Below are 11,495 nucleotides of genomic sequence, written 5' to 3' on the forward strand. Positions count from 1 at the left end.
TGAAAAGACTACAGCTACTCTAAACAGAACTATTGTTACCTTAACAAAAATGTCACATTCATAATATCTGAAGTGATTATTATTATAGGGTGATGTGCATATTATAGCAGTACAGAAACGAAATACAAAATTTCAGTATAAAGTATGCAGTATGTGGTAGAAATTACCTTGTCTAAGTCATACACAAACTTCATAGCATAACAGTGGCGGATCTAGATGGGTTTCTGGGGTTTCGACAGAAACCCCCTTTTAAATTTTAGCTCAGTGGAAGTCTAAATACATAAACATTGTTGCACTGATCATTTTTCATATCAAGCAACTATACACCTCTGTATTTCAGCAGCATGCATGTAGCTGCACTTAACTGACAACAGTTATAGCTATTAAACCCTCAGCAACACTTCTCTTTTCACCTCCCACTGGATTAAAAACGATCGAGATACTCTAATAGAGCAGTCAAGTAACTACTCTAATAGAGCAATCAAAGCTACAGCTTATAGTCACCATCTTTGCTATAGTGTTTGCAGTTTAAAGCATTGGATTTATTGTAATTGCTAACTAAAAGTAGCCTAAAATCCAATCTCAGAGCTTCAAAAATCTCAAAAATTTCTGGAGAAATGTCATCAGATGTCTAATTCAGCTATACCAACTTTCGGAAACCCCCTTTTAAAAATCCTAGATCCGCTACTGCATAAGCCAGGTCTGTGTGCTCCCTGAGACTCATTGCTGGTTGGCTGATGCTACAGTATGTCTGAGGGAATGAAATACATGTATATTTAAATATGTGTGAGTAGGAAACAAGCCCCACCCCTACTAGATTACCTGCAATCTCATCCAATCCAATTGCACATCTTGAAAGTCATGATATTTTCCTTCAGCTACAAACACAGAATAAAACACAGTGAATTTAATACAAGAGAATCAGTGTGAACCTTCACTAGCACACACACCTGCTTGTCTGCACATCATTGTGACTGTTCTATTAGAGCACTTTCAATCTAGCACATGTGCTATGGAGTTAATGTATTGGATATAAATTGCTATACAATGTCAACCACTCACAACTTCTCAATTCACAACAATTTATGTTGTCTGTACAAACATTCACCTGCTCAAAGTACTTGATAAAGATTTTGTATGGTCAATCAAAACCAATTGGCAGGTTATAATACACTGTAAAGCAAACGTTCAAACTATACTTGCCACACTCCCCCATTCCTAATCTCTGAGCTGTTTCATTGTACATATGTCAATCATAATTCCTATACCTTCTTTTCCATTCTGCCTTGTGTACAAGTATCAACAACTGAGGACAACAGAAGTGTCTCATGTTCGGGACTACAATATAGTAGTAGATAATTATAACTTCACAATATAGTCCGGTAGTCAAATGCAAAAAAAACCATGTACACGGGAAAAAATGGTATAAAAGAAGTTTTGGTATCATTCTGTGTGAAATTTAATGGAGAATAACATATCCAAAATCCCAAAAAATCCATCAGGGAAAATTTTTTATTGTTGTTTAAATGTTTGTATGTAATTTCTGTAACAAATGGTTGACAGCTGGTGTCTAATAGAATAGTAAACACCAGGTACAGCTTACTAGTTGAATTGATATTTGAGGAAATATGGATCACAAGCACAGTACTATGGTTGTGCATACACATTAGTTTGGAATTGGCAAGTCTATGTGTTAGCTGACAGTGCTTAAAGGACCCTCCATGTAAAGTACACTCTACATTTAACCTACTTATGAAGGACAGTTTCTGAGGTTCCTGTGAACTTCTATGATTACAAGTTTACCTCTAAAAAGGAATAACAGTAAAATTTCAATCCTCTTGCTCCTTCCAACAACTTCATCTCTTATAGTTCTATCTTAAAGAAACATGCAAATATCACACATATGGCCAGCACATTCATGAGGTTGAACATGCCACTTTTAGATGCACCCATTACAATTAGCTCACGAAGCTACTATCTTTTATAAGCCTTTGGCTTTTGTTTTATCCACTAAGTGAGGGATGAGTACTCAGTAGTTTTAGGTTTGCTTCATTGTTGTCTGGGATTTTCATTGCTTTGATCAGCTATCCACTGTATTTGTAGGGCATGTTCTTCCATTGGTGTATACACTAGGGCTCCGCACTGCAAAAGATTTAGTGAGTACGGAGTCCCTAATTGTCTTAGTAATGTTTGGGTGTTCTCCCTGTGATTGTCCTTATGAATATTTTAATATTGGTATCATGATTAGGCCACTCCAAATAGATTCTCTGTTTCCCGTCCTGGGCTCAAGCATATTTGCATGCGGGCGGGCGGTCCATTTCCATTATTCATTATAAGATTGGTAGCTTTTCAAACCATTATTTACCTGGCACAACCATAAAAAGCTGCATAAATGCATGCTTAAGTATGTTCCTTCCTTTTTAAGTTGCAAAAATAGCACAAACGTGAAGTTTGTGCCGACTTGATAGCACTGCTGACACGTGAGCTGACATGGTTTCAAGTGAGCCTGTCAGTATGCAACAATAACCGGAAAATAATGGAAGAATACGAAATAATGGAATATTTAGAGCTGACAGTAGTCTCGCGTGCCAGACGGTTTGTGTGGGGGCGGCAAATAAACCGTCTGGTCACTGTTGCACACTTTCCGTGAACTCACAGGAATGCAATTAGATTACATCACGGTATTGTTTTGCGCCAAGGATGATGTAATAATCGTTCCAACCACTTCTCAGTGTGAGCAGACTAAGACGATGATTGTACTGGTATTGTCCTGGTGACGTATTTGAAACATTGCTGAACGTCTTCCTCTACAATTCCGCCGTTTCACAAATCCGTAGTGAACCATAATCGTTCTTATACCAACGCTTTTAAGAGCCCTGTACTAGAGAAACAAAGATCCTAAACCCATGGCGTTGTTAAACTTTCGAAAAAGTAATCTGTGTAGCCGAGATTCAGTTCTTTATTACACTAAGAATTTGAATTATTAGTGTTTGTTTCGTCACAGAGTCCGCGAAGCGATCTGATTGGCTCTGCCAACATTCCGGCAGTGGTCCCGGAATGTGTGCAACAGTGCCGACCAGACGGTTTATTTGCCGCCCCCACACAAACCGTCTGGCACGCGAGACTAAGCTGACAGTAACTAGATGCGGGCGGTGGACGGGAAACAGAGAATTTATTTGGAGTGGCCTTATGGTAAATTTTATATTGATACATCTGTATAGTCACGCACATTCCTACTGAAAAACCGAACAAAGTATATTGTGATAGTTGTACATGGCAGATTACATAATGGCTGGCAATAAGTTTGTCAACAGTAGTGTGAGTACCTCTCCTACACTGGATGTCTCAATGTCTCAAGGTACATACCCACCCATGTCGCCAAGTGTACATGTCTTTCAAATGTGTTACTGTAAATGCGTGATCAGCTTCACCTCCCAGGAACCATAGTAAGGGATTTGACTATTATACAATCAGATTCCCTACAGTACACACAAGGCATCATTTGACATCACAGCCCCACTTATTTACTTGGGCTACTGTAGGGGCATTGTTTGAATACAGTAGAACACGATAATGAATATACTTACTATGACCATAATACATATGCTCAAAAGCCATGGTTAGCAGTGGTGTAGCTACCACTGATTGAGGCAACCGAGGCAGCTGCCTCGGTTAAAAGTATCAGGCTGAGCAGGCCTGAGTTTTGGTAGCCCAAATTTTCCACTCAAACGTTATTAGACAGCATTTCTGCACCACACATGATAGAATCTACGGCTGTAGTGCTGGAGCCCTGAACAGTCTGGCATTGAATTTCTACGAAAAAGATCGAGATACTCTAATAGAGCAGTCATAGTAATATACTCTAATAGAGCATTCATGACACTGTTCTCGTTACACTGCTTGAGCTAAATCATTTACATTTATATTGTCTTTTCAAATGTTCCATTGAGTCAACTGCATAGCATTGCATTGAGCTAATTGATCAATGACATGTGTATTATGCATTAGCAGTTACAATAAAAATAGCCTCCATGTGCCATTTCAAATCATATAATAAGAAGCATGCTCCCAGACTCCATAGCTTGATATGCTTAGCACATGCAGTTGAGCATCACATGAAACAGATAATCTCTGACTTTAATATCATATCAAATCAATAATAAAAAAAGAATAGTGTGCATGACTATGACCTCTGTTTCAGTTAATGGATGGCTTGACCACTCAAAATATCTCAGGAGAAGTCAGTTTTTGTGTTGAGTACAGTCTAATAATTGAAGTATGGTATACTGTAGCATTGACTAAGCTGGAGCTACACTTGACATGTAGAAAAAGGCTCAGAGTCTTCTAAAACAGTTTCTTCCATCCAACCAGAGAGAGTCAACCTGTAAATACTGTACCACCCATACTTGAAAGTGTTTGTGAGGCAGTTGAGTCAAAAGCAGACCCTTTCAATTAGGTCAATGTATAAACTTTGCTTCGGTAAAAAATATTTCCTGGCTACGCCACTGGTTAGCTACATTCACCCTCTATTATTCTTGTAGGGGAGAGGAGGGGAATAATATTGATAAGTACATTAATACAGATATTCACTTCTTGTCATGAATAAGTGAATGATTGCATTAAACTTTAGCCTGTGTGAGATGCATTTATAAAGGATGTAGTTAGGTATGTAACCATAAGCACCGATCTTGTTATAGCTGCACGGTGATCAAAATAGTGATCATGCTTTTTATGTCATTTTCAAATAAAACTACAGAGCAAGGGTGTGTAATATTTCTCAAGATCAGAGTATGTAGGTGAGACTCAGTACATCTTCAATATCAAATGACTAGAATGATTTTATGGCAAAAGATGGCATCATAGGACTGTGAATTAAATCAGTCTTTGGTAGGGACCCACCGATTATGCTGGCATAATTATGAGCATAATAGGTGCTTGAAAGCATTGAGCATAATGCTAGCATAATAGGTGGAATATTTTGTAACAGTATGAATTCTTGCTTATAAAAATTGCTATCACAGAAAGATCGATATACTCTAATAGAACAGCCAGTAACTCTAATAGATAATATAGCTGACTGTTCTATTAGAGTATATCGATCTTTTCTGGAATATGCATTTTGACAAGTAAGTTTGTGCTTCAGCCACTTATTATTTATCCATAAACTGGAAATTATTAGCAGAACATGAGAACTGAGGCATAAATAATTGGGCATAATTTGAGCATAATAGGTAAGTATTGAGTATAAATTTAAAAGCATAATAGGTAAATTTTTTAGCAGTGCAGCATAGCATAATAGGTAAAATTATGAGCATAATCGGTGGGTCCCTAGTCTTTGGAGAAGCAAACTGAGCAATATAAAGGATGACGGCACATACTGTAGCATCAACCCCTTAAAGAGAGTGCTGCAGTTTTGAAAGTGTTTTCTTAATCCTGATACTGATAATGACACAGCTGTTGTAAAGAAAGCTACAGGTAATTAGCTTTTGCTATGTAGTTTAAAAGCTGATGGCACCAGGGCAGGCTGAGATACATATACTCTGAAGAACCAAACACCAGTACTACATCTCAGCATGCATTGATCTCAGTGATCTAAGTAAGGTTTGTGAAACCAAATTTCTATGAATCAACTAACGCACAGTTCAAGTAATAAGGAGGATGTGAGATTAGGAGCTAGCATCAGTAACATGCTGCAGTGCAGAAGGCATGTAATCAACACTAACTGCTTTTACATAACTCTTTAAGTAAAACAGAATGCATTGAGCTAGCAGTAGCTTCTTATCATTGAATAGGAGGCGGAGGCATATGCTGTCTAACTTACACATACATAACATGTTAGCTTGCAGGATTACCTATGTACGTAATGTGTAGCACTTCTTTGCTGCTGGTATAGTGAAGGAGAACTGTGCACAATGCTATCATTTTGAAAAACAGCTTTCCGACTGTCACTATACTAAGAAGTCTTAGCTAATGCTTTCCCTGTAACTTTGCAGAATAAAATCAACTATAAATCACAGTATGTCTTTTAGCATCTTATAGACAGGCACTGGGCTAGTTGTCTCCGAAAAGGTGCAAGAAAGCTTGTAACTGATAAGTGACTATATACCTATATCTGGTGTAAATGCCAGCAGCAGAGTGTGGCATCCTATTGAGTAAAACTATTAACTGGCCACACCATATCCAGATCAGTTTGCTAGTTAAAAGATCAGAATTTTCTTTAACTGCTCTTTCACAGGAGCCAGATGCTTCAGTAGTATCCTTAGCCACCTATCCAGCTACAGCAGCTACCCCATGGGTAGCACAGAAAGCAGAGGAGGAAATTATGTGCAGACTGAGTAGTACTGCAGACAGAGACATCAAAATTGGCAGGATAGCTATGTTGATAATCAGGATCAAATATAACTCCTGCATTCTATAGGCTGCTACTGTAAAATTAGTTTACACTAACATGTAGGATTCTTGCAGATTCGGTCACAATTTGTCAACACAATTACTACAAATTATTTGTGAACAAGTCTCTGCTATTAAACTCAGTGTTTAGAGTAATAGCTTTTAAGAGAAGGAAGTGATTTCATTCCACTAGTTGTGGAATCTTTTGGGGTAAGGACACCTTTTGCACCATCAATTCTTAGACTCATTACTGATCGTAGTTCCATCCAAAGTGGCTAGGAGAAACTTACATCAACAACTTTCAGTGTGTTCATGCTGACCAAACAATGCCAGGATTAGTTTTATGATATCGGGCTGACAAGGTTTGGATGATGACTTTTCCTTTTCCCCATAATTGTACTCTCGTTGTTATAGTCATATCATAGTTGTTATACGTGTAGCTATACTTTATAGTCACAATTTGTAGTTTCATGTGTAATCATACGCATGTAAAATAGCCGCAGTTTCCCCCTGATTTATAAACACAATGCCATTGGGTGAAATATTTTGGAATTTTTTGAGTGCTTCTTTCTCAATGAAGGAAGGTGCTAATGGCAAAAACCTTGATAGCATCGTGATCCCCAAAGCAAGAGGAGTTTTTAAATCTTTGTTTCATGTCTGTATCCCCAAGGAGACAAAACGTATGAGCATTAGTCTGCCTTGTGTTGGACAAGTGGATCACTATAGTTTTATTGTCACGTTGTCAATTTCGCCTGGCGATGGTTGTAGGAAGGGTCTGGAAGACAAAACTTACCCAGCAATGGATTTGCTTGTTCATGGAGAATCTGATGATGCAAGTTGCATCTTGGTAGAGGACTGCAATCGTACGTTATGACAGTTTAATTAAGTGCCTGTAGTTTATATTCTGTATTGTCACTGTACAAATTGATTTCAGTTCTGTTGTTACCACTTTGTAGCACTGTCACTTCAAAAGTGCTTGGCTTCTAGAGCTGAAACTTCTGTTTACCATTTCTTGGCTATCTAAAGAATATATTATGTACATTCAAAAATATGGACTAGTACTAACATGTGGGGTTCTTGCAGATCCAGTCACAATTATTAGCCTGGAAAGTTAAACTGATATAAAACAAATTCCCCAAGGGGGATTTTTTGGGACTTTGGATATGTTGTTCTATGAGAAATGAGCTTTAAAATGATCTTTTATACCATTTTTTTCCGGGTTACAAGTTTCATCTACCAGACTAATATTCAAACCCACAATCAGTTCATACCTGCATCAAGTCCCTCAAGTATGTAGCACGATAATCTCCCATGTACTTGTGATGATAATTCTGTACTATCTTCCTATACTGGTTTACCAGACCTGTCAGATCTCTCCTCCTATTACTTATGCAAGGGTAGCTACTAGCCACATGTCATGTTTAAGCTCCTACAAATACAGGTGCAAGTCAATTATCAGAAGTAATATGGGGAAGGGGAACTTGGATAACATTATTTTCATCAAACCATCAATCAGTACTGTAGTGCTGTATATTAGGGATCATGGTGGCTTGGGCTTCCTTGCCTAACAATATCACCCAAAAATCAGCTTTGCAGTATTGGTTAAGCATAACCAAGCCCATTTAATGTCTCCAGAGAGACCCTAAACCCTTCCAATAAATTTCTATAAAATTTCTTCTATTTAACAGAATTTTATGCTGTCTAATTAACTGATGTCTCCAGCCAAGCATAACTTGACAATGGATAAGGCTACGGGCTTGATTTCTTCAGTCTTCACCATTCGATGTCACTTTGTCCCAAGACACATTTTTCCACCAACCGCAGTGCATACAATACGTCACGCATCATGGATCCTCCTTTGTGTCTCAGTTCCTTCACTGACAACACAAGGAGTCAATTTGCAATAATGTGATACAGCTCCCTGTGGCTGTGTTGACTAATCACGCTTATCGCCTGTATTTCTGTAGCAAATGGATTGGTTGTAGAGACACTTCTTGTACTGTTCTTGCTGTGTAACAATTTGATTTGATATCTTTGAATTATCAATTACCCTCTGACAATCGCCAACTAAAAAGTAGTAAAACAAGAGACTTAGAGAGGTTGTCTATACCTGCAGATATGCAAATGGACATTTAATCGATATATTCAGACTGAGTATAGAGATTTGATGTGCATTTGCATACCTGCAGCCTCTCTTGTTTCACTACTTTTTTCTTTGATCCCTAATCCAATTTAAAATTCCTAGCTCTGTTCAATTTAGCGGACACTTGTTGACAAAACACTCTAACTAAACAATCCTTTTGTCAAGCAAATGTATATGTATAGACTGTTCAATTAAATGAAGTTCAGATAATCAACTCTTCACTGTACAAGTTTCCCTTACAAGTATTCTGTTCTGTTATACATATCACTATGCTGTATAAATGCTACAATCATTATCATAGAGTGTGAAAGTACATCAATTTTCACCTTTTCCTTACCATATGCCCATCCTATATCATAAGCACCCCTCACCTTTCAGAACAGTCTTCAACACTTGGTTTGTGCTTGGCCTTAGGAAGAGTGACACTGGCTGCATGATGGAATAACCAGCTGACTTAATCACAAGCTAACCTCAATGTACGTAGTCAGAATTAGGGTAATGAAGGAGAAGAAAATACATAAAGAATCATTTTTCTGTACAGGGATCATAATTAATTATATACACAACACCACAATAAAGGGACTCTTCCTTAAGAAATCATTTATAGCCTGTATAAAAACAGACTCTGCAACCCCAGCAGACCTTCTGAATACTCTATGTAGGGAAAGCAAGAACCAACAAGGCTGTAGTCAGTCAGCAACAAAGCAAAATACATACACTGCTTGCATTACTCATTCAGAGTATATGCATTAAAACATACAGTTAAAGTAAAATAGATGTTAATGTACCTGAGGACCAAGAAATCTCCAACAACTGGTTAAGTTCATTGAGTGAACTTCTCAAATAGCTTCTCCTTTCTCCATGCATGGTGCCCCTAGGGGCATAATCAACACATATCACCACATGTGACTGTCACATGTGCTACTACTACTCACGCATGTTACATCACATGACCCAGCATGTCCTGAACCTCTGAGGCTCGACAATGCTCACTGAAATAAATAAAATACAGCAGTAAAATTAATGCATACTATTATAATCTCTTTATACAGCTACATAGGGTCGCATCTAGTCTGTATGGCTTAATAACTATGGAAGTGTTGGTGGAAAGGATTAGAAATGATACCAGAAGAAATTTTAGGAAGTGTGGTGTGTAAAAGTTTCTGATACTAAACACTACAAGCATACAACTGGCTTGTTTCAGATTGAGATAAGTGCAATACTTGAAGCCCATTCATTTATATACAAACTTATTGTTGAATTATTCTAATAGAACATAAGAAAATATTCCAATAGAACAGTCAAGAGTTTGGGTGACACATTCTGTCGAAAGGATACACAAGGTCATCTGTAAAATATCATGCCTTAGTGGCCACCTAATTCAAAAGGCCACATATCTAATTCACCAATTGTTGTACATATGTAAGAGACTTCACAATGTATTCCACCAGTCTAATTCAGCCACAAGCACCACAACTCCAGCTAAGATGGGCTCCATTCCACTGCGTTTGCATGGACATACAGTGTACATAATATGTAAAAACCAAAATATTGTAGGAAGCAAATAAACTTTGATAAAAATAAACTTGCTTTTCTAGAATCTTGATTGGAATGCACACAACACACAAGTACATAGCAGTACACACATACTTCTTATCCTTAGAGTTATTGAGAACACTTTCAAATGAACTGTGAATAAAGAACACTTCATCTCAGAGCAGAGGGATCACAAAGCCATCTTGTAAGGTTTGCTTCCATAGCTCCTGCTATATTCAGCTGAGCCAGGCATAGCAGAAACCCAACTACAAAACGTATGACAATAAAGCCATGGTTTACCAAGCATGTACATTCACAATCACACACAATGGAATACCTCAAAAAGAGGACCACTGTGATAATCAGGACATTTGTCTATGATTTCATTTGTACTAGCATACACACACTGAAATAAGTACACCTCATTAAATAAGAACACCTTAAGGCGTTTGTTTGTGATCCCTTTAGTATACACACACTTAGATCAGAACACCTCACTATACAGTAAGACCATCTTGATAATCAGGACACAACTACATCATCTCATTTGTATGGGCAATTGTCCCCTGTGTCCATGTTAGTAGGTAATTTCTCAGAGGAGGTTGGAAACGTAATAAGTGCTATGAATTTTTTCTATGTTAATTGTATTTTTGAGATTGTAAAGTGGGGTGTAGCATTGAAGGAGGGCAGCAACATTGAATGGTAGCCATGATATCCATTTCTAACCTTTTTCATGGCAGCCAATTGTTGCTAATGTTGTCTCATGTGATCCCCAACTAGGACGCATGTCCTTACAATCTTTGTGAAGTATGCTGTGCGGGTTGAGTTGTTGGGTGTTTATTCATACAATTTCCTATAGTGGGACTCCTCTCTCTGTCTTTCTAGCTCATCAACAAAGACATTTACTGAATCTGTGGCCTGGCACGAGATCTTGTGCGACTTATATGTAGCCCAATTTACAAGTTTAAAAAACTGATTTATTCATTGGAGATTATTGTACCATTGCCATGTCATATATTACTTTATCAATCGGGAGGCATTACAAACCCGCAAGGACTTTTCAACCATTGGGCTCACATGCACGCTTCCAACTTCCTCTGGGTTATTATAAATGTGTGTACAGCATATACATAATTATACCTCTGAGACTACAGTAGGACACTTCTTAAACAAGATTGCTTCCAACATGTCTGAAATAGGGGAGTTCAATTGTACCTAATCACCTCCAAGATATTTATTTAATATGCATTGAGAACACAACATACTCTTTCACAGTACAAGCAAACAAACTCTTAAAACATTGCTACAACTGTTTCTGTAAAATATTCATCATAACAATAGTAAATCACTAATCTGACACAATCAATAAGGTCATGCAGGTTTCAGTGTACAGTGAAAATTTCTTAAGAAACTCCTCAACTGAAGG

Source organism: Dysidea avara, chromosome 4 (assembly GCF_963678975.1).
Source record: "Dysidea avara chromosome 4, odDysAvar1.4, whole genome shotgun sequence".
Lineage (NCBI taxonomy): Eukaryota > Metazoa > Porifera > Demospongiae > Dictyoceratida > Dysideidae > Dysidea > Dysidea avara.